General features: G+C 40.7%; 1 pseudogene; it reads right to left on the minus strand.

Annotated features, from left to right (window-relative positions):
• LOC112923675 (nucleoside diphosphate kinase B pseudogene) overlaps positions 1-24,015 on the minus strand; it is a 44,564-nt pseudogene that overhangs the window by 4,750 nt on the left and 15,799 nt on the right.

Genomic DNA, 24,015 nt, shown 5'->3' on the forward strand with positions numbered 1-24,015 from the left:
GCGCCAAACCGCTGCGCCACCCAGGGATCCCAAATTTCATGGTTTTGATATTATAGTTATGCAAGATGTCAGCATTGTGGGAGAAAGAGGGAAGGGTGCATGGGACTTTCCCATACAATTTTTTTGTGATTTCCTGTGAATCCATAACTATTTTAAAAAATTATATCCAGTGGATTAAATATTGGAGTTTTAGGCAGTGATCAGCAGTATGGAAGGGAGATCCATGGCAGATTTAGGAGTAGAAGGAAAGACTTAAAGGATGCATGGGTGGCTCAGCGGTTGAGCACCTGCCTTCAGCCCAGGGTGTGATCCTGGAGTCCCGGGATCGAGTCCCAATGTGGGAGGAGTCCCACGCAGGGAGTGTGGAGCCTGCTTCTCCCTCTGCCTATGTCTCTACCTCTCTTTCTCTGTGTCTCTTATGAACAAATAAATAAAATATTTTTAAAAAAAGAAGGAAAGACTTATTTATATACAGTATCAGTATCAGGTAACTTATCTCATATGACCCTATTAAAAAAATTTGAGGTATAAGCTACATACAGTAAAGTGCAAAAATTTAGTGTAGCTTGAATTTACATACACACACACACACACACACACGTGCGCGCGCGCACACGTGCTCTTTACCAGCTGGAGTTAATCACTATTCTCATTGCTATTGTAAAGATTAATTTTGCTAAATGGCCCATTTTTATTTATATTCATTAGCACTCTCAGTGCTAGTCTAGGAAAGAAAAAGAAAACAAGTCTATTGATATTGTTGCTTATAGAACTCTGATTAAAAAGAAAGCAAGCAAGAAAGAAAACAACCTAGGTAGTGGCACTTTTCTCAAAGGAGATCAGAATCTCCTTGCCGCCTGCTCTGGAAGACCTACCTTCATCCAGGTTGAGCTAACGCTGGTGTAGCAGCTCTGATGACCCAGATCCTGCACACTAGGCTTGCATCTGCTGTCTTGATTCAATGCTTTTCAGTGCCAGCCGGTGCCCACAATCCCTTGCCATGTCAAACTTACCACTCAACTTTTTTTTTTAACGCACCCCATATAAAAAGTTGATTGTATAGATTCCTCAACCAGCAGAAGAGGTAGCATGTAAGAGTGTTGAGCACATTCATTCCAAGAGACAGTAGGTATGAGACACCAAGTTAAAGATGTAGGTGGAGGCAGATGGTACTTCTGGTCTTTTGTCATCTGTCATCTTTTCAACTGCAGAGGTACAGAGCACCTTGTCTGGGGCCTGAAATCTCTGCTCTTCTCAGTGTTTTAAAACAGGGCAGAAAGCTTAATGGTAACAAAGTTGCTCAAGCTTTTATTTCTGCTGAGTAGGGGCTTTCCTCTCTCAGTTCATGTGATTGGATACCTTAGGGAAAGAGGTCAAACTTCTCATTCTTGAACAAGTATTTTAAATCCAAAGAGGCAGAGATGCTAATGGGTATTGCCCATTTTTAAAAACTTCCTGCAGCTCGCTCATTCACAGGTGCACTTGACTGTGCCAGGACCCACCGCCAGGAAAAACCAGGCAGGGCTGCTATATTTTCCAAATGGAAAGACAACTGCCAGGGTCAAGGGTCCCGAGGACTGGACTGTGCACCACCTTTGCTGGGTGATAGGCACCTGTACTCAGATCAGTCAGGGTCCTGCAACAGATGCCACACCAGCAAAGAACAATGGAGCCTGGTTTAATAAAAGGCTATTACAAAGGTGTGGGTAAGGTTAAGGGAAACCAACAAGGGATGCTGAGGACCAGTCCCACCACCAATCACCCCCAGCCCTAGAACTTTACCTTAGGTCTAAAGAGACTGTGGAAGGAAGTGGTTACAAAGTTCAGACAGAGTTGCTAGGAAGAGGAACTGACTAGCCTGGGCCTTCAGTGGAGGAACACTGCCCATCTGTAGCCCAGCAGGAGGGCAGCCAGGGGCCTGATACCTTAATCTCTCTCTTCTCCCACTTCCAATCTTCTGCTGTGGCCTCCCATTTTCCTAACCCAACTCACAGTCCTGGGACCAGAGATCCTTGTGGGTACCTTTCATAAAGATCATCCCACTAAATCACAGAGTGGGATTGAAAGTCCATCTGGTGGGATAGAGTAGAACATACCCAGCACACCACTCTTTTATTCATCATTGTATAGTTGCTACTCCAAGGGAGCACTATCTCCCCAGGGAGGGGGACTTCCTACCCACTGGGGAAAAGGAAAAAAGAAGAAAGTAAATTCGTCAGTGGTACTCCTTGAGAATGTTAATTCAGGCTCACACATAGGGTCAGAGTGGATTTAACCTCCCATTTTCTTTCTGCTGCTGTACTCTCTGGGTCCCTGCACCACTCACAGTATCCCCATGTGGGTTTTTGTCCATTTGTTTGCTTGTTTGTTTTAAAGACTTTATTTATTTATTTATTTAGCAGAGGGGGAGAGAGAGAGAGAGAGTGCAAGAGGCACACACACACACACACACAAGCAGGGGGAGCAGCAGAGGGAGAGGGAGAAGCTGACTTCCTGCTGAGCAGGGAGTCTAATGTGGGGCTCAATCCCAGGGCCCCAGGATCATGGCTTGAGCCCAAGGCAGACACTTAACCAACTGAGCCACCCAGGTGCCCCTCACATGTAGATTTGATGAAAACAATTTAACTCTATTTCTGGTGGTTATTAGGATGCCACTGATCATCATCACTGTCATCCAGCCCATACGTCTCTTTGTGAGGGATCATGAATGTCATTTGAAGTCCATCGCAGAGAGGCTCTCAAATTAATCCAAACAACCCAATATCCAGAGACATATCCTGTAATGAAAACCTGTAGACAGTCACTGAATACACCAGCAGTCATTAAGGTGTTTCTATGGAGGTAGTTTTTAGTAAAGTGGTGAGTGATGAGGGCACTGTGCGGGCTGTTACTTACAAATTTCTCTCCATCTCTCACCCAGAGAAGTAGCCTTACCTCCACTTGATGCAACTGCAGCTGTAGGTGCTTAAAACCTCAGAGAAAACAGAGGCAGGGACAGATCCTACCTATCTGTAAAAAAATGATAATTTGTTCACCATGGATTTTTTTGCATTTATTGATTTGGTAAAATATTCCATTATTATCCATCTTGATTGCTGAGTGTCTGGGCATCCTCTTACTTATCTCACCTTAGTCCAAGTGCTGGAGGGACGGCATTTTATAAAACTTTCTGGGGAAGATCCTTCAGTGACCTTGCCTATTGCATTGTGAATGGCAATCACTTTAGAACATTTTCCCCTAACTTTTCAGTAACATAGGTAGTATACAACAAAAGATCAACTCCTCTCTTTTCTTTCTTGGTGTTTTAAAGCTCCTAGAGGCAATCTAACACCTCCAATGCCTCAGGTCCCGTCTCCAACTCCAGGCTTGTCCCCCAGCTCCGAAACTCCCTTTCAGCCAATGGACAGTCTTTATTCTGAAGAGAACTCTGTTTAACCCTGAGAGGGAATTAAATTCAAGTTATAAAAAAACAAAACTTAAGTCTCTCTACTTAGTTTCATCCTGGCCTCTGGTATTTACTCATAGTGCTTTTTTAACAAACTGGTCTGACAGAAACTGATACTGCAGGAACCAGGAGCCCAAAACAAACAACTATATATATATATATATATATATATATATATATATATATATATATATATATAATTTTTTTAAAAGCATTTGGGTGCAGCCCATGGGTTGCTGAACAGGCTCCCAGCAAGTAAAACCCAGTTCTTTGCAGTAAGCCCACCTACCACTTTATCTTATCACAGAACATCAAACCCTAGCAGTGAGACCCTGACCCTCCAGCCCAGGCTTTCCACTGTAATGCTCTCTCCTACTTCAGTGCCAAACCAAGGATCCAGGGATGCCAGCCTTCACTCTGTGCTCTGCCTTTGGAGGTCTGAGCTGAGGCTTTCCACGGACACACTGAAGGAGAATGGTTAGGGTGGCAGGACATTCTCCATCTACTTGAGTGTTTGGAGTGTTACATGGGGTTCTATCAAGTAGCAGATTAGTAAGGCAGGTCTGCAGGGAAAAAGACAATAACATAATCTGCACTCACTTTCTTTAAAACAAAACAAAATGAAATGAAACAAAACAAAGCTCAGGTTCTGCTTAGCGATCTCAGGACTTGCCCGAAGATAGTCCCCTAGGTGTTTTAACAATGTCTAAGCCCCATCCAGTCCTACCTACATCCCTACCCATAGCTCTTAAATAGTTTGATGTGCTGGTACTGCCTGTAAGTTCTTGGTACAAGGAACCCCGCTGGACTATGTCTTAGTATGTACCTGTGGTACCCCAAACTGCCAGGGTTCTACCTCTGGTCTAGTATGTGTTCCAGGTCTTTGTTCATTCACCTCCTACAGATCCCAAATTTGTTTGAGACACATCAGGCGTGACCTTTGAAACTGGCCCCAGGCTGGGCCTGGCACATATCATGTAGACCCAGAACGACCTGAAGGCTTAAGCTGCGTGGGATTGGCTGGTGAAGCCTTGATAAGCACTAAGCTGGCTATTCCTCATGAGGCAGAGCACACTGTTCCACAAGAGGCAGGAGTTGGGTCACCTGGAATGGGTTGACTTGTCAGATTAACGGCCTCAACTAGAGGTTGCAGGAGTCTCTTCTCTACTTCCTCCAAGTCAGCCACAGGTTCTGTGTACTGGTATTGTGTACAAAGGTGTTCACATAGTAAGGTCACTGGATGTTCTTGCCCCTTCCTGGTAATGCAGGATCCCAGCTCCCTGCAAAGTCCTCTATGCTTGTCATCTTAAAAAATTCTGGTCAATCAGAGGGAGTTTCTCTTGGGTCCTTATGATTAAGTCAGTTCAATTATAGTGTTGTATCTCTGAACTCTGCTCCCAGTGTCTTTTTTTTAATAATAAATTTATTTTTTATTGGTGTTCAATTTGCCAACATACAGAATAACACCCAGTGCTCATCCCGTCAAGTGCCCCCCTCAGTGCTCGCCACCCAGTCACCCCCACCCCCTGCCCTCCTCCCATTCCACCACCCCTAGTTCGTTTCCCAGAGTTAGGAGTCTTCCATGCTCTGTCTCCCTCTCTGACATTGCCCACCCATTTCTTCTCCCTTCCCCTCTATTCCCTTTCACTATTATTTATATTCCCCAAATGAATGAGACCATATAATGTTTGTCCTTCCCCAATTGACTCATTTCACTCAGCATAATACCCTCCAGTTCCATCCACGTCGAAGCAAATGGTGGGTATTTGTCATTTCTAATGGCTGAGTAATATTCCATTGTATACATAAACCACATCTTCCTTATCCATTCATCTTTCGATGGACACCGAGGCTCCTTCCACAGTTTGGCTATTGTGGACATTGCTGCTAGAAACATTGGGGTGCAGGTGTCCTGGCGTTTCATTGCATCTGTATCTTTGGGGTAAATCCCCAACAGTGCAATTGCTGGGTCATAGGGCAGGTCTATTTTTAACTCTTTGAGGAACCTCCACACAGTTTTCCAGAGTGGCTGCACCAGTTCCCATGCCCACCAACAGTGTAAGAGGGTTTCCTTTTCTCCGCATCCTCTCCGACATTTGTGGTTTCCTGCCTTGTTAATTTCTCCCAGTGTCTTATACTATTACCCTGTGCTACTGAAATTCAGGGCAAAGCAGGGGAGAGTACCCTGTCCCCCTGCTTTAGATTTTACTTCATTATTAGCATGTGACAGTAGTGTGGTAGGCCAAAAAAATGGCCCTGTGAATGGAATGGAATCTGTGAGTGTTACCTTATTGAGAAAAAAAGTTTTTATTAGTTATTATTATTTTTAAAGATTTTATTTTTTAGAAGTAATCTCTACACCCAACATGGGGCTTGAATTCACGACCCTGAGATCAAGAGCCACATGCTCTTCCACCTGAGCCATTTATGCACTCCAAGAAAAAATGTTTTTGTAGGCATGACTAAGTAAAAATTTTTGAGAGGAAGTACTTATCCTGTACTATCCTAGTGAGCCCTAAATACAATCATTTGTATCCTTATAAGATAGACATACAGAGAAGATGCAGACATACACATAAGAAAGTGACATAAAGAGGGACGCCTGGGTGGCTCAGCAGTTGAGTGTCTGCCTTTGGCTTGGGGCGTGATCCTGGGGTCCTGGGATCAAGTCCTGCATTGGGCTTCCTGGATGGAGCCTGCTTCTCCCTCTGCCTGTGTCTCTACCTCTCTCTCTCTGTGTGTCTCTCATGAATAAATAAATAAAATCTTAAAAAAAAAAAAAGAAAGTGACATGAAAGCAGAAAGACTTGGAATGATGTGGCCACAAGCCCAGAAATGCTAGGGCAGCCATCAGAAGATGGAGGAGGCAGGGATGAATGGTCTCCTAGGCCCCTGGAGAGAGTGCTGTCCTGATGAGATCTTGATTTCAGACTGCTGGCCTTCAGAACTACGAAGAACAGAACTATAAGTTCTGTTATATCAAGACACCCAGTTTGTGGTAATTTTTGTAGCAGTCTCAGGAAACAAATACAGTGTTGCTTAGATTCTTCTACCATCCCATAGAGATATTTTTGTTTTGTTTCACTTTTTAAATTGGGTGAGTGTTCTTTAACTGAAAAAGCTCTTTTGGTTATTTCCCCCCATAGGACTCTAACACGAATATATGGGGATCCTGGGCTGAGACACTAAGCCAAGTAGCAGCCACCAAATTCTACTTGCGAGCACAAGCTTGTTCTATCGGATTCCTTCCTTTAGGAAGAGTTCTCTCCAAAGGGTTCCTCAGCCCTGCATGGAAGTCATGGAGACTTTGGATAGCTTACCCCCATCAACTCATACGACATGTGAAGATCTTGTTGATGGAAGGGTCTTGGACTTGAACTAGAAATAACACAGATACACAGACATGTGCAAACACAGTGTACAAAACTTACCGCAAGGGTTTGTAATGGATTCAAATGTACAGGGAGAGAAGGGCAAGCTTTTCTTTTTTGGAGGGCATAATGTAAAATTCCATTACAAATTGAATCCCAGTTGCCTTTCAGCTTTTTGAAATAGTCAGCATTTCCTAAACCATTCCTTCTTCATTTTCAAGATGCTCAAGACTCTGCTATGAAAATCTTTCTTATGTTGACAATTGATATTGTTGTATGTTCTTCACCTGGAGAGCAAGTTACCTCAGAGTGCAGCAATTTTTAAATAAAGGTACCTCAAGTCACAGTTTATGATGACGCACTTTGGAGTGCTCTAGAAAATTCCCAAATAAAACTTTGTATTTACAAAAACATAATTGTTCTGGGCAGCATGCCCAGTGTAAACTTACTCTTGAAAAAATGATTTTAAAAAACTATCAGAAAAATAAGTTAACTTTTTGAATTCATTAAAATGATTCAAAAGTATGAAAGAGTATAACATGAAAATTTCCTTCCATTTCTGCCCTGCAGCCACCCAGTCTCCCTCCCCACTATACAGTTTACTTGTTCACAGGAAATAGAGAGGCAGTTTTTTCTTACTGTACTTTCAGAGATGTTTTCTGCACAAATGGTAGCATCCTACATATACTTTTATAACTTATTAATTGGAGTATAATATACATAAGGAAAAGTGCATGAAATTGAATGACAAATCAAAAACTCCCAAGAAACTAAAAAAAAAAAAAAAACAAACAAAAAAAAACAAAAAAAACTCCCAAGAAACAAAGGTCCAGGGCCAGATGGTTTCACAGGTGGATTTACCAAACCCTTAAAGAAGAATTAATACCATTCTTTTCAAACTATCCCAAAAAAATATAAGAGGGAGGAAGACTCACAAATTCATTCTATGAGGCTAGCATTACACTGATAACAAAACCAGATAAGGACACTACAAAAAAGAGAACTACAACCCAATATCTCTGATGAACATAGATGCAAAAATCCTCAACAAAATATTAGCACACCATATCCAACAATACATTAAAAAAATCAATCACCATAATCAAGTGGGATTTATTCACAAATCAATCAATGTGATACATCACATCAATAAGAGAAAGGGTTAAAAACTATAAGATCATGTCAGTACATGCAGGGAAAGCATTTGATAAGGTACAACATCCATTCATGATAAAAACCCTCAACAAAGTAGGTTTAGAGGGAACATAATAAAGTCCTGATATGAAAAACCCACAGCTAACATCATATTCAATGCGGGGAAAAAAGTCCTAACCAGAGCACTCAGATAACAAAAAGAAATAAAAGGCATCCAAATTGGTAAGGAAGAAGTAAACTTTCACCATTTGCAGATGGCATATAGTGTATATAGAAAACCCTAAAGACTCCACCAAAAACCCACTAGAACTGATAAGTGAATTCAGTGGGGTCACAGGGTATAAAATCAATCTACAGAAATCTGTTACAATTCTATACACTAATAATGAAACGGCAGAAGGATAAATGAAGAAAATAGTCCTATTTACAATTGCACCAAAAATAATAGAATACCTAGGAATAAAGTTAACCAAGGAGGTGAAAGACTTGTAATCTGAAAACTAAAACACTGATGAAAGAAATTGAAAATGACATAAAGAAATGGAAAGATATTCCATGCTCATGGATTAGAAGAAAAAATATTGTTAAGGTATCTGTACTACCCAAACTAGTCTACACATTTAATGCAATTCCTATCAAAATACCACCAACATTTTTCACAGAACTAGAACAAATAATCTTGAAACTTATATTGAATCACAAAAGACCCCGAAGAGCCAAAGCAATCTTGAAAAAGAACAAAACTGGAGGTATCACAATCCCAGTTATCAAGACATATTACAAAGCTGTAGTAATCAAAACAGTATGGTACTGGCATAAAAATAGACATATAAAACAATCAAACAGAATAGAGCCCAGAAATAAACTATTATATGGTCAACTAATTTTCATTTTTTAATTTTTTCTTTTAGATTTTACTTATTTATTTGAGAGACAGAGAGAGTGAGCAAGAGAGAGAGAGAGAGAGAGAGAGAAGGAGCAGAGGGAGAAGCAGACTCCCCACTAAGTAGGGAGCCCGACATAGGGCTTTATCCCAGGACTCCCAAGATCATGACCTGAGCCAAAGGCAGACACTTAACGACTGAGCCACCCAATTAATTTTCAACAAAGCACTCAAGAATATGCAAAGGGGAAAAGTTTCTTCAACAAATGGTATTGGGAAAACTGGACAGCTACATTCAAAAGAATGAAACTGGACTCCTTTCTCACACAATACACAAAAATAAACTAAAAATAGATTAAAGACCTAAATGTAAGCTCTGAAACCATAAAAATCCTAGAAGAGAACACAGGCTATAATTTATTTGACATCAGCTGTAACAACATTTTTCTAGATATGTCTTCTAAGGCAAGAGAAACAAAAGCAAAAATAAACTATTAGGACTACATCAAAATAAAAAGCTTCTACACAGTGAAGGAAATAATGAACAACATTAAAAGACAGTCTAAATGGGAGAAGATACTTGCAAATGACATGTTTGATAAAGGGTTAGTATCCAAAATATATGGATAACTTATACAAAAAACCCCAAATAACACAATTAAAAATAGACAAGAAACCATGAATAGATACTTATCCAAAGAAGGCATACATATGGCCAACAGACACAAGGAAAGATGCTCAACATCACTCACCACCAGGGAAATGCAAATCAAAGCTACAATGAGATATCACCTCACACCCATCAGAATGGCTAAAATAAGAAACAAAAAACAAAAAACAAAAAACAATGGGCGTTGATGAGGCTGTGGAGCAAAAGGATCCCTCATGCATTGTTGGCGGGGATGGTGGGGATGCAAAGTGGTGCGCACACTGTGGGAAATAGTATGGAAGTTCCTCAGAAAATTAAAAATAGAATTACTGAATGATCCAGTAATTGCACTACCATTCATGTGTCAAGGCCAGAGCCAATTTTAGGACAAAATCGTGAAGTTCACAAGTTGAGGGGGTTCCTGACCCTTGTTGGAGCAGGGATCAAGAAGAATGGCACTGTGAGCAAGTGGATAAAACTGACCTTGAAGCTAGGAAAATCTGAGTTTAAGTCCTGTGTCTGGCTCTTACTAGCTGTGTGACTTTGGGAAAATCAGTTAGCCTTTCAGAGCCTCAGTTACTTTTCTACAAAATGAGGCTAATATGATCACCTTTCACTGTTGTTGAAAGTATTAAGTTATATACAGTAGGAACTATATTACATACACAAATAACTTATGTAAATTCAACAACACTTGCCCTTTATATATATATATATATTTAAAAGATTTTATTTATTTATTTGAGAGAGTATAAGTTGGGGAGGGGCAGAGGGACAAGCAGATTCCCCGCTGAGTGAGGAGCCTAATGTGGGGCTTGATCCCAGGTCCCTGAAATCATGACCTAAGCTGAAGTCAGACGCCTAACCCACTGAGCCAACGAGGTGCCCCTATGTTTCTCTCTTTTATGTAATAAAACACCCTGAAATATTTTAATATGTAATGCTTATTACATATGTAAGATGTATGTTTCACATTGATGAAATATACATATGACTCTCTCTATATAAAGTATTTTCTGAGTGACTTAAGGAATTTTCAAGATTCATTTTGATAATATGCAATTTTTGTTTGACATGCTTGTTCTGGAATCTCATCCACACATGAGATGGGGTTCATTGTCCTCAGGAGGTGCTCAACCAACTTTAGCTCCCTTTCCCCCCTTTCCCTGTATTGGTTTCTATGTTTTAGAATTTCACGAAAGTACTTAATGTTCTCATGCTACCACACCAACTCTTATGAAAGAAAAGCTGCCTTCAACATACCTTAGCTTCTAATACCTTTATCATAAGCAGTTAGAGATAATTGGTTATGGCTTCCCAGAGTATCGCTGCAGTGGAGAGCACAGGGAGCAAAGATCAACCTAAAGGGATCTGTGGGAGAATATTGGTCATGAGTGGGAGTGGTATTTTGAAGCAAAAGTGGGCAGGGAACTTCTCTGTGCCTCAAATGTCATTACAAGGCAACCACCAACTTTACCCCCATAAAAGGCCAGCCCTATGACTAGAAAAGTTTTATCCTAGTGGTTCCATAATGGACCACAGTGGCTTTCTTGTTAGAAAATTTAGATACCCATGATCCTGTTTGTTGGCTGCACCATATAGAAGTAGTAGAATTTATTTAGGTAATCTCCTCTTGATAGACATCTAGGTTACTTCCAGGGTTTCACTGTTACAGACACTATAGTAGTGAACATTCTAAAAGACAGTCTTCTATGTTTCTGAACTCTGAAATCATTAGGATAAAATTCTTAGAAGTTGAGTTGCTGTCAAAAGGAAGGTATGTTTAAAATATTGATGCACATTGAATTATTTTCTAAAAAATGTGTAGCAATTTATACATTTAGGAAGAGTGCATTTTTATTACACCCTTGCCAAACACTGCTCATTGACAGCTTCTTCCTCTACGCACTCCCCCTTTTTTGGTAGAGCTTATAAAGTATGAGAGTTAAGAGCATAGACCATGACATCAGAGTACCTAAATTAAAATCACAGTCTGCCACTTTTGACCTTGAGCAAATGACTTAATTTTTCTGTGCTTGAGTTCCATCATCTTTTTTTTTAAGATTTTATTTTTATTTATTCATGAGAAGCATGGAGAGAGAGGCAGAGACAGAGGTAGAAGGAGAAGTAGGCTCCCCACAGGAAGCCTGATGAGGGACTCAATCCCTGGACCAGATCACGCCCTGAGCTGAAGGCAGACACTTAACCACTGAGCCACTCAGGTGTCCCATAATGATTGATTTTAAAACCAGATATCTGGTCTCAGATCATGATAAATTCTCTAGATTATTTAAAGTTTACCAAAAGTCATGTTTTATTTCAACCCTTCTGAAATCTTTAGGTAAATGAATTCTTCCTGTAGCAGTAAAAATGTATATATTACACAATGTAGTCTTTAGGAGAGCCAAGCTCCGCCATCTTTCATCTTTCTCCTCTATGCTGCCCTCCAGAAGAAAAATTTGCAAAGATTATTCAAATTCTAAGATTCTTATTGGGTCAAATCTACTAGTGATCAGTGTGCATTAAAATGTCATTCATTTAGGGTGTGGGGGGATTGGAGCTCTTCAGCACTCTCTTCTCTCTCCATGCTGCAGAGTTGGAGGGTGTCAGGGCTCACTTGCTCACACACCTCACCTATGTTATAGAAGTGGACACAGAGCCTGCTTCTCCCAGTGCTACCCAGGGTCCAGATACCTCTCTTCTTTTTTTTTCCCTTCGGCTGCTGATGGGCCAGAGGCTGCTGCCTTTCCTGCGATTTTTTTCAAAGACACACAGGGCTCACTGCCCCAGTAGCAGTTTAGGCCAGCTCAGCACTTGAACAAATGAGCACTCTCTATCTTGCTGCTTGTGTGCTTCTTTTCTTTATGTCTTGCTGGGTGTGTCAGGTTGAGTTTTGGTCTGAAGTGTCTTAGTCCTAATCAGATTGGCAAAAAATTATTGATCCACTCAGTTCTATTCAACTCACTCACTGGGTTCCAGGCCCAAACTTGGCCAGCAGCAAAGGTGCACTAGCTACTCCTGGGAGTAAGGCATCAGTGTGACGTCCAGATTCTACTTGCTGGATAGGACGGGGCCTTGCTTTAGATGTGGCTGAAGAGTAGCTGAGCTTGCAGCTGAGGAGATTGACGAACATAGGTGCACTTGGATTTTGAAAGGATGCTTAGCCCAGGGCTGGGGCATAGTCAAAAGGCTCAATAAATGTTGATTGAGGTGATGATTGAGGTCGTAAAGACAAAAGAAACACATGGGAAAAATTTTTTTCACAGTGCAAGAGCATATGTCATCAAATACTGTGTAGTGAGGCATGGCCAAAATTATGTAGGAGATTGTATTAGTTAGAATAAAAGTGGTGCTACTACAACAAAAAGCCCCACAAATTCAACTGGAAGAAGATAGAAGGTTTTTTTTATCTCTTGGGTAGAATAATCCATTTAGTCTAGGCTAGCAAGACAGATCTACTCTGTAAGGCCACTCAGAATCAAGCGCTTCTTCCACCATTGCTTAGTGCTGTAGTTCCCAAACCATGCACCACGTGGTCCCAGAGAGCTTCAGTGAACCTACAGGAGAACCACTTTTGAGGAAAACAAAGGATCCTCAACATCTGACAGACACTGCATATGCTACTAGCTTTAGTTCACAGTTTCAACATTGAGAAAGTATTATACTACTTCCTTTTGATGACATCATACCTTTATGAGGCCAGGTCTTTGGTGGTTGCTATGATAAAAAGCAACTACGATGAGAAAATAAGCGTGGAAGAGAGAATGGGGTGGTGGTATCTAATCTTATCCCAAGGTTTGAGGAGTTGTGTGGTGTCCAGCAGATGCGCACATCCCATTACCAAGTGATTGCAGTTGTTTTAAAGTAAAACTATTTTTTCTTTTGATTTATGCATAATATATATTTTTTGCAAATGGCTTCTAAATGTTGGGAGATGATGCTCCATGTATTTGTCATGGTTTTGCATCTATTGTAAGCATCATATTGCAAGAGACACTTATTATCTTTGATCCCCAAATTGATGTTTGTATAGCTAATAGACTTAGAAGACAGAAATAATGACTCCATCTGGAACAAAGAGCAGGTCTACTTACTGTCTAGTTTAATAGAAATAATGTCTCCCTCTAGGGCAGAGATCAGCCAGGCTTACTGCTCATTATAAAAGATTCAGATTGCCAAAGCTTGGTAACCTGAGATTCAGGTTACCTCTCCTGTAACACAACCCACTGTGTGTGCAGGTGTCACACAGCCCTCGTCACATAATCCCATGGAATTGAAGCTCAGGAAACCAAACTAATGCTGTCACATGGAGCATTGCTGCTGCCATGAGTAGTGCATTCCTTTCTCTCCGACCCAGGAGTCTCATGTCAACCTCCATGAGATGTGGCTGGCTAACTCATTAGCTTACCAATATAGTAAAATCTCAGACCCTTCACAGTTCTCGACATGAAGTTGTTAGGACATAAGTATTTATTAGGTTGTTTGGACAAAGCCACTTAATAAACAGAACTGTTATTTCTTCCTTTTGGCCCAGCAGCATTGTGATAAAATTACTGAGATACTAAGGGTACTATGAACTGAAAAGTTGGGAACTTCTGGCTCAAATCATTGTTCTTATCTGCATGTTTGAAAATAAGACTTGTCACTTCCCCACTGGCAGAGAGGGGAAAGGAAAAAGCCAAAGGAAGCAATTTCTTTTAAAAAGCAAGCCAGGCACAAGTCACACACAGCTCTTCTGCTCACGTCCCATTGGTGAACACGTGGCCACAGCCAATCACAAAGGAAGCAGGGAAGTGGAATCTCTACATGAGTGTGTCTATATGCTTGGCTTAAAATTGATATCTAGGGAAGGAGGAAGATGGATTTTGGAAGACAACTAACATTTGCCACCACATAGGTATTTCCCTATGGTTAGTTATTGTCGCTGAAATAGGAGTGTGGGGTGAGATGTATAAACAATCTTTGAATATCTTCACTGTAAGCTGGCTCTATATGGCTGTTATCTGAGAGGCATTTGCCTTGGTAACCACTTCAGTTTCCTTCCTTCCTTCCCTTCTCTTGGCATCCTATCCCAACCCTAAATTCCAGGAACCCATTAGTTAGAATCTTTTCATTGGCAGACTCTGGGATGCTCTGCTTCTTATCCTGGGTGGCAGGCCCTGCCATCTGCAATGTGCACTCTTGGCTTCAGAGCTCTTACATGAAGGGTGTAGCTGTGCATGAGTTAGGGATACCAGACTTGTGTTTACATCAGGGTGGAGGAATCACATTTTTCATCAAATCACCTAGGCTTTGATGGGCTTAAAGTTTAAATAATTTGGGGGCCCTCTAAATAAAAAAGAGAACTAAATTAAGCATGCATAAAAAACACAAAATAAATATTTAGAACGAGACAAGAATTCATAGTAATTTTCAATTGTAAAAAAGCTGGCAAATATTACAAACATCAAATTTTTTAAAATGACAAGTTTTTATTCATGTACTGCCCAACATGCCTCTATAAAGTTTTAGGGCAATTTTTATATGATCAGTAATTCTAAAAAATTTTTATATGATCAGTAATTCTAAAAAATAAGGCATACAGAAGAACAATTTTAACTTGTTTCTTGTACTGACATGCAAGATCATGTAATCTAAGTATATTACTTACATTGATTTATGAATGGATACGTGTGGGAGTTTTGGCAGAACATTTGCTTCATCTGGCCATTTTTCTGTGTCTAAGGGAACGTTGTATTCATTTTCATCAACCAACAGATTTTGTTAGCACAAAGAGCGTCAGATATGCTAAGAGGTGAACTGATTTGATGTGATAAACATCTGACTTCATATACAGATATGCTTGCTGTTGGTAATACTGCCACAGGTTCATGACCTGTAAACCGTAAGAATTGTGATCCATTCTGTTTTGCAAGATTCCCAACAACAAAAAAATTGGTGGTTTAATATTCGTGTACATTGTACTATTAAGTATATTTCTGATAGTAGCAAACTTTTAATTAGGTGTAAAAGAGAACTGAATCTTCTACTTACAATTGTATACGTCTAATAATCAAAGAGCTTTTTGAAAACTAGCTGTTGGTCCCATATGTTTCAAATCTTATTGCTCTTCCATTACCGAGTGCTGAGTACCATGGGACATGTTCATACCACAATTTTGCCCTTGGCCCTGCACTTTGATGTTATGGTGCCAAATGAGTTGACATTGTAGAGTCAGGAGAATTCCTGGAAGCCATTCCTATACTAGTAGGCCTGGTGATAACCTAACTACACATGGAAGTGACTGTCAACTACAGAAACATGTGCCACTCAGTCCAAACTTCATGTATCCCTGACTCAACTTCTCTTTGTCCAGATACCAAAAATGCCTATTGACACTCATTACTGTTCAGCAGGGAAAGGTGGGTGGTGAAAAAGTTGGAGAGGAAAGACATATTACTTTTTCCAATTACTTTTAAAATATCATTATCTCCCAAACTTTACAAAGACACGTGACCATTGGAATACATGGTTAGGACTGCTCAAGGGGGCTTGGAAGGAGCATGTACAAGTGAAGTCTAACCTCCATTAGCTTCCCCTGGCTAGAGGTTGTGAGCGACCACAAGGAGATCTATCTTAAAACAAATGCAATATCCTCCCAAGCCAACTATCATTTTGAAGCATTTTATGATTTACAGAGCTCTCATACCCATTATTATATTTGATCTTCAGGGCAGCCTGTAGGTTGCCAAAACAGATACCAAAATTTTGAGAAGTAAAATTATTTGCTCCAGGCAAGCAAAATTTCCCTGGACTTAAAATTGAGGTCTTCCGACTTCAGAATTCAAGCTTTTCTACTATATCATCCAGAAAAGACTCATAAAAGACACTTTTTGCATGACATATATTAACTGCTTGAAAAACATATCTGTGGGACAAATGAAAGAGAAGAAAGAAGTCAGGAAGGAGCCAGGAATACTTTAAATGACCAAGGAAAGACAATCCTTCAGTGGAAAGGAAAATGGGCCAGAATCCTACCTTTCCAGCTGGAACATATATTTCCTTACATTTCTTCCAGATGTCAACCTGTTTTCCATACCCCAAAGCCCAATCCAGTGTTACAGGGAATAGGACATAGAGGATTACTCCGTAAAAGGGCTCTGGGTTCATATGTTCTCATAAAACAGTTTCTATTTTTCTGGGTTACAGGTGGGGAGTGGGTTGGGTTTTCCTCTCTAGGTGGGGGTGAGGCAGGGCAATGGGGAGCAGATGGGTGGGCCTCAATTAAGGTTAATTGTAGCTTTGATAAATTATGCCTAGATAGATTTTGATGAATGCATTGTTCACCAGTTCAAGACCTGTTGCTTAATTTTAGTTAAGTGTGAGGAGGCATGGAAAGAAATCTGTACTTTTAATTTAAAGATCAGCTTGCCTGATCTTACTCCAGATGTAGTGAGATCAATGACATGCTCTTGAGCTTCTTCCTACTTTGTCAGGCCTCAGACAGGAGGAGGCTTTTAATGCCGAATTCCAACACCTTAAACGCAGATGAAGGGATGGAAACATGCAAGTTGATTTAACATGGCCCAGTTCATTCAGGAATCTCATGGGTCTCTGGAATTTCTGACAGCCCAATTTCTACCCTTTAGCAAGAAAGCAGAGATGGGCTTATTTAAAATTGAGACCCAGTAATTTAGAGAATTGAATGATCAGAGTAGGGAGGTCTCACCTAAGGAGGTGAAGTCTGTTCAGAATCATTTCCATCTATGTTTAAACCTTCAAAGGCCTCCTTTTATTCTCCTTTGAAAAAAAGCTAAACTCTCTACTGGAGGGTCACCAACAAGACCCATAAGTCCTGGTCTCTTATCTCCTTTACTGCCCATCCTCCTGCCATGCCAGTGGCCCTTCTGATCCTCACACATGGCACCTTCTTTCTGACTTTTAGCCTTTGCATATGTTGCTCTGGCTTTTAATATATTCCTATTATCTTTCAGGTCTCAGCTTAGATTCTTGGTGGTCTCAGCTTTCTCATGGTGGCCTTCTCCAACCACCTCATCTAAAGCAGCAGCATAACTTCCTTCTCCTACTAACCTAACCACCATCATCTCACTGTTTTCTCCCTTGCACTTCACAGTCTAACATGTTCTTATTTAGTTGTTCCTTACTTATCTGCTTCCTCCCCTGGAGTATAATCTCCATGAGGGCAAAGGACTTATTTCTGTCATTTTTCAGATATCCCCATCTCCTAATACAGTGTCTAGCCCATGAGAGATGCTCCATACATATTTATTGATTAAAGACTGAAAAAATGGTTTCCCTTCACAGCACTAGCTGACCCACTTGTGGAAGGTTCATCTTAGCTTTCAGGGTGGTTTTCAAACTCTCAACACCTTTCTTTGCCATCCTACCCTAGGTTAAGCCTTTGCTCCATCTAAAGACCAAGTAAAGTCTTGACTTATGTTGCTCTGTGGTCTCAGTCCTGGTATACTGAGCGTGCAAAGGGAGCAGATATTTTTGCAGTGGGTGAAACAACCTGTTTCCCAAGGGTGTGCCTTCTCTCAGGTTGGACAGGATGTGCCCTCAGAGCTTGCCAGGGCATGCTTTTCCAATAATGGAGGCACTGTTCAAGTTCAACAGGCAAGGCAGCAGAAGCATAGCAGCCAGGAGCATCCATGGGAGACAACCAGCAAGCTCAGGAAAGACACACATGGAAAGCAAAACTCTTGCATTAGGAGCCTACTTAGGGCTGGAAAGTCTACTTTGAATGAAATCCAACAGTTCAGAGCCAAGAGAGTTGGAGAAAACAAAAAAACTCCCGTCTACATACGTTTTCCATTGGAGCCCATTCTATCTGTATTTGCACTTCAGGGCCTTGCCAGGAGGACCATGCTTGCTTTGACTATCAAGAGCATTTGGTTCAGGGAGAAAAGAGAGACAAAAATGGAATGAAGAAAAACAATGGAATGAAGATAGCAAGGCCACAGAGGAGGAAAATGGGCTTCTGTGGAAAAACTTCCTGATTCTAGAGGATGTTGATTTTTGAAGATGTTGATTTTTGGAGTTTCCCTGAAGTCTCCTCTGGACCCTTTATACCCAGGAGGAGGAATATTACAACAGGGAGAGCCATGGCCTGATGGCCAGTACCCCCGAGTTCTACTACTCCCAAATCTGCCACTCACTTTGCCAAGTGACGTCCGGCAAACCACTTCACCTTGAAACTCAGATTCCTCTTCCATTAAGTGAGAAATTGAAAAAAAATTGTGGCAAAACATAACATAAAATTTACCACTTTAGCTACTTCTAAGGACATATAGTTCAGTGACATTAAATATATTCACACTGTCATGCAACCATCACCACCATTCATCTCCAGGACATTTCCATCTGTTTCCTAAATTGAAATTATATACCTATTAAACAATAACTTCTCATTCCTCAGCCTCTGATACTCACAATTCTATTTTCTGACTCTATGAATTTGACTATTATAGGCACCTCATATAAGGGGAATCATACAGTAATTGTCCTTATTTGTCTGGTTCATTTCACTTAGAATAATGTCTTCAAGGTTCATTATTATTGTAGCATGTGTCAGAATTTCCTCCTTTTAAAGTCTGAATAATATTTTTTATGTATACCCCATTTTGTTTTCTTCCACCTTTTGGCTATTGTGAATAATGCATTGCTTCCACCTTTTGGCTATTGCTTGCACCTTTTGCATTGCTTCCACCTTTTGGCTATTGTGAATAACGCTGTTGTGAACATGAGTGTGCAAGCATCTGAATCCCTGCCTTCACTTCTTTTTCATTTGTATACCCAGAAATGAAATTGTTAAATCATATGGTAATTTAATATTTAATGACTTGAGGAACCACCATACCATTTTCAACAGTGATTTACCATTTTACATTCTGATCAGTAATGTACAAGGGTTCCAATGAGAAATTGAATTTTTATTAATCAGAGAATCCATTCTTCAGAGAAATGCTCCAGGAATGCTCTATATGCAAAAGAATTATAGGGGTGTACTCTAGAGCAGTGGGAGTGAGGAACCCAATAACCTCAAAGAAGCATTTCTGTGGAGTGAAATGAAACTCCACAGAAAACTAGAGAAGACATTCTCTGAGGCTTCTTCACATATCAAGCATCTATTAGCTTACATTCATGTGACAAACTGAGCAGGTATATTTGGCATAGCTGATTTACTTATGCATTACCTGTTCACAAAGGATTTGAAGGGATTTGCAAAAACCCATACAACGGAAATGGACGAAACACACAGTCAGGGATATCAGGGCAGAAAAAATCGTAAGGGATATCTTTAAGATATATATATGAGCCTGCACTGCCTCCACCCACAGGCTCTCTCAGTCTGAAAGTTGTAGATGAAGGAATGTTGGAGAAATCCAGGGAGAGACTGCTGTATGGACGTGTGGAATTTCCAGGGGCAAAGCAAAGGAAGATTGTTTATGTTATACATACCTGCCCCCAAAGTTACATTGCAAGACTCAAAGAATAAAAGGAGCAAGAATCTATTTTGAGCAGAACAGAAACATGTTGAAGACGCAGAGCAAGTGCTTCTAAGAATGCACCCAAGTCATAAACTCAAAGTTTAAATCCTTGCTCTACTGCCTGATAATCCAGGGCAAAATACTAAGCTTCTTTAAGCCTCCATTTTCCCAACTATAAATGAGTGTGATGCTAGGGATTGCTGTGAGGTTTAAGTGATACAATGCATGTCAGACACTGAGTCTGGGGCCTGGTCTATAAGCTATCAGGACATGGTAGCTACTGCTACTGGAATTATATTTCAGAGGCACCCATGCCATATCATCGTTGTTCATTTCTCTGTCCCTGGCACTTAGCAGAATGCTGGCTCATAGTAGGTGTTGAATGGGTATTTGTAAACTTGAATTGATATAATTGTCTTTCCTGTTTGACATGCCCTGTGCCACACTCCCTTTGACAGTGGTAGGTGACAGGGTTGAAAAGCATGAGGTCAGGTTAGTTAAAAGCATTGCTCATGAGGTAACACCCAGAGACTAAATGCTCATGGGCTTTGATGAAATTCAAGCTGTGTAATGTATATGACTGTGACCACCCAGTTCAGGGGCCTCTACTGCTTTTCTTCATCCTCCCTCTTTAAAGGAATGTGTCTTGCTTATTCCAGCAAAAGATGTAAAACGATAAATTAGATAATAAATTAGGACCAGAGAAGTTCAAACTTCAGTTTAAATATTACTTACTAAATGTTTAACATGTAACCTGTTTAAGACTTTCTGCTGGGCACTGTAGGATATTTGAAGTTCAACAAGAAAAGACTTCTCTCAAAGCATGTACTTTTTAATAATTGAGTGGTGTATGGATATGGTAGTATAAGAAAAATGCCATAAAGAAGATCAAATGAAGGCTTTGAGAAATGAAAGAATTACTAATTACTCAGAATTACTAATTACTCAGTTGTAATTAGCTGAATATGTTTCTTGGAAGAGGTGGTCATTTCTGATAGTGTTTGAATTTGTTTCCATGGGTGGGGGGAGGGAAGGTTTCGGAGGCAGGAGGAATGATGGGAGTAGGAGGCATGGGGCAGAGAAGTACAGAGGGCTTGGCAATCAGTGAGTTATCTGTTTTAGATGGATCACACAATATATGTAGAAGAATATGTCTAGAAAAAGGGCTTGGGAGTCTTGAAGGTTTTGAGGAGAGTTTACAGAGAAAGGGGAACAACTGAGATTCTTGAGCAAGGAAGTGGTAAGATCAGATTGGCATTGGGGAAGGCTAAACTGGCAGTGGTACTTGAAGTGGATTGAGGTGGAGAAAAAGATAGGAAATGGGGTATGACTTACAGGACAGTTGAAGAGATCAGGGGAGAAGAATGAGGGTATTGGCAGCAGGAACAGATGAGAGGGACCATTGGAGGAAGGATTTTGCAAAGTAGCTACTACAGGACTTAATAGTCCTGTTGTTTTACTTTGAGAGAGATGAAGCATGGCTATGTCTTTCCTGAATCAGCTCTTGTAAGCTTCTGGTGAACAGACTCCAGGCTTGGAAGCAAAGTGTGGACCTGGGGCCTGTTGGTTGGCAGAGTGGGTTGGAGAACTCAAAGCATCTCTCATTCTCCTTGATTCTCCATGTGCTTTAACCCAATTCACAGTCTCAGAGGAAAGAGCTAGATGAGTTAGATATGAGAAGGAAGCTTCTCCACTTGGCAGTCTCATCTGTGACTGTAGGGACATTGCACAATAGTCACGCGTCTTTTGGAATGTGACAAAGACCCGGATTATCAGCTTATGTGTTCCTAGCCTCCTGTCCTCTCTCCCCTCCGCATCCCCCACCGCCAAAAGAGAATTTTCTCTTGATTTCTCAGCTTCTCCCTCTCCCCTCCTCACTTAGGAGACTTCTGTCTACACATTCTATGTTTTTCTTATGACACAGAAATAGGGAGAAGAAATCAGATGGGACAGTTAGGAGGAAATGAGGTAAATTCCTGGTGTCTTGGCTAATTCCAGGATTACCCTTTGCTCTGTAAAATTCAGGTCATGGGCTAAATAAACAAGATAATAAAGAATCAAGCCAGAAGACCAAGTCAACCCATATAATAAGGATCTAACAGAGAAATAAGGAAAAAGAAAATAAAAAATAGCCTGGGCTGTGTTTCAGAGAACATTTGAAGGGGAGACTTGGCAAATAAAAGGCTCTGAGACACAAAACATGTTGCTGTAGAGTTTCAACAGAATCTTTTAATGATAATTAAATGTTGGAATTTCTGTTTTTGTTGCTCAATGTTTTTAATGTTTTATGTTTTTAATGTTTTGTTTTAATGTCATAACATGCTGAGACTGGACAACATTGCATCCCAGCTTATAGTCAAGTTGTAGAATAGCAGAATGGTTATCAGCAGCAATTCTGAAACCAAACTCTTGAGTCTCAGATCCCATTTCCACCACTTAATAGCTGTGTGACCTTTGGCTAGACACTTCTCTATGACTCAGGTGCTTTGTAAAATGAGTTAACAAGAGCATCCACTGTTGTGAAGATTAAACATGTCTATAGAGCTCATATAAAGTTCCTATAAATCCTGACATGTAGTTAATGTCATATAAGCATTATTAAAACAGCAACACTTATTTTTTTATTTTTAAAAATATTTTATTTATTCATGAGAGACACACACAGAGAAAGAGAGAGAGAGAGAGGCAGGGACACAGGCAGAGGGAGAAGCAGGCTCCATGCAGGAGCCCGACATGGGACTCGATCCTGGGATTCCAGGATCACGCCCTGGGCTGAAGGCGGACGCTAAACTGCTGAGCCACCCGGGCTGCCCAAAACAGCAACATTTAAGGTTATAAGATTTTTCTGCTTTAGTTCAATGAAGATGGTGAAGATCACTACCAGAGAATTATTCTCAGCAAAACAGTTTTGGAGGAGAATGGAGGATCTAGATGGTTGTCATAGGCAAATTTCTAAAATGTCCCTCAGTGGAGGCAAACCATAAGAGACTCTAGACTCTTAACGATAGAGAACAAACTGAGGGCTGAGGAGTGAGGTGGGGGGTGGAGGGACTAAGTGGATGATGGGGATTAAGAAGGGCACTTGTTGTGATGAGCACTGGGTGTTAGATATAAGTGATGAATCACTAAATTCTACTTCTGAAACCAATGTTATACTATATAAGTACAATTTAAATAAAAATTTTAAAGACAAAAATAAATAAAATGACCCTCAGTGACTCGTATCTCTGAGTATTCACACTCTTGTGTAATCTACTCCCCTTGATTGTGGGCTGGACCTGATGACTTGTCTGTAACTCATAGAATATGGCAACAATGATGGGATGCCACCACGGCGATTAGGTTACAAGAGGCTGTGACTTGAGTCTTGCTACCCGACTCTCTCCCACTGTTTTTTTGATGATGTCAGATGCCTTGTTGGAGAGGCACGTACGGCAAGTAACAGAAAGCCTGTGGCCAACAGCCTGTGAGGAACTGCCAGTAGCCAAGGAGTGAGTTGGAAATGAATCCTGCCTCATTTGAAACTTGACTGTAGCTTTTTGAGAGATCCTGAAGCAAAGATCCCAGCTAGGCCATATCCAGAGTCACAACTTCAGAAACTGAGATAATAAATGTGTGGGTTTTTTTTTTTTAATGTGTATCTTAAACCCTTAAGTTTTAGAGTGATTTGTTAAATAGCAACAGGTAACTAATACAGTAATGTGCCAGAGTAGGAACTTGGGAACTGAGTAAAGGGCAGCAATCTAGCTGTTGGTCAACCGGTGGAAGTTGGGGAGGGCTTGAGGATGGCAGCCATGCTAGAAGGAGCATCCCATGGGCAGCACTGGTGAACCCACAGCGCAGGTGTCTGTGCAGAGGAGAGTGACTCAGGCTGAGCCCTCGGGGTTGGGGTAGCTGAGGTTGTCTTAGTGGGAACATGTAGTTCTCATCTTGCATCAGTGACCTCTTCACAGCACTCGAGCGTGGAAATGCCTCCTTATGTTTATAAAACTCCTCCATTTGTTTGTTGATTGGTTCATGCA

Source organism: Vulpes vulpes, chromosome 2 (assembly GCF_048418805.1).
Source record: "Vulpes vulpes isolate BD-2025 chromosome 2, VulVul3, whole genome shotgun sequence".
Lineage (NCBI taxonomy): Eukaryota > Metazoa > Chordata > Mammalia > Carnivora > Canidae > Vulpes > Vulpes vulpes.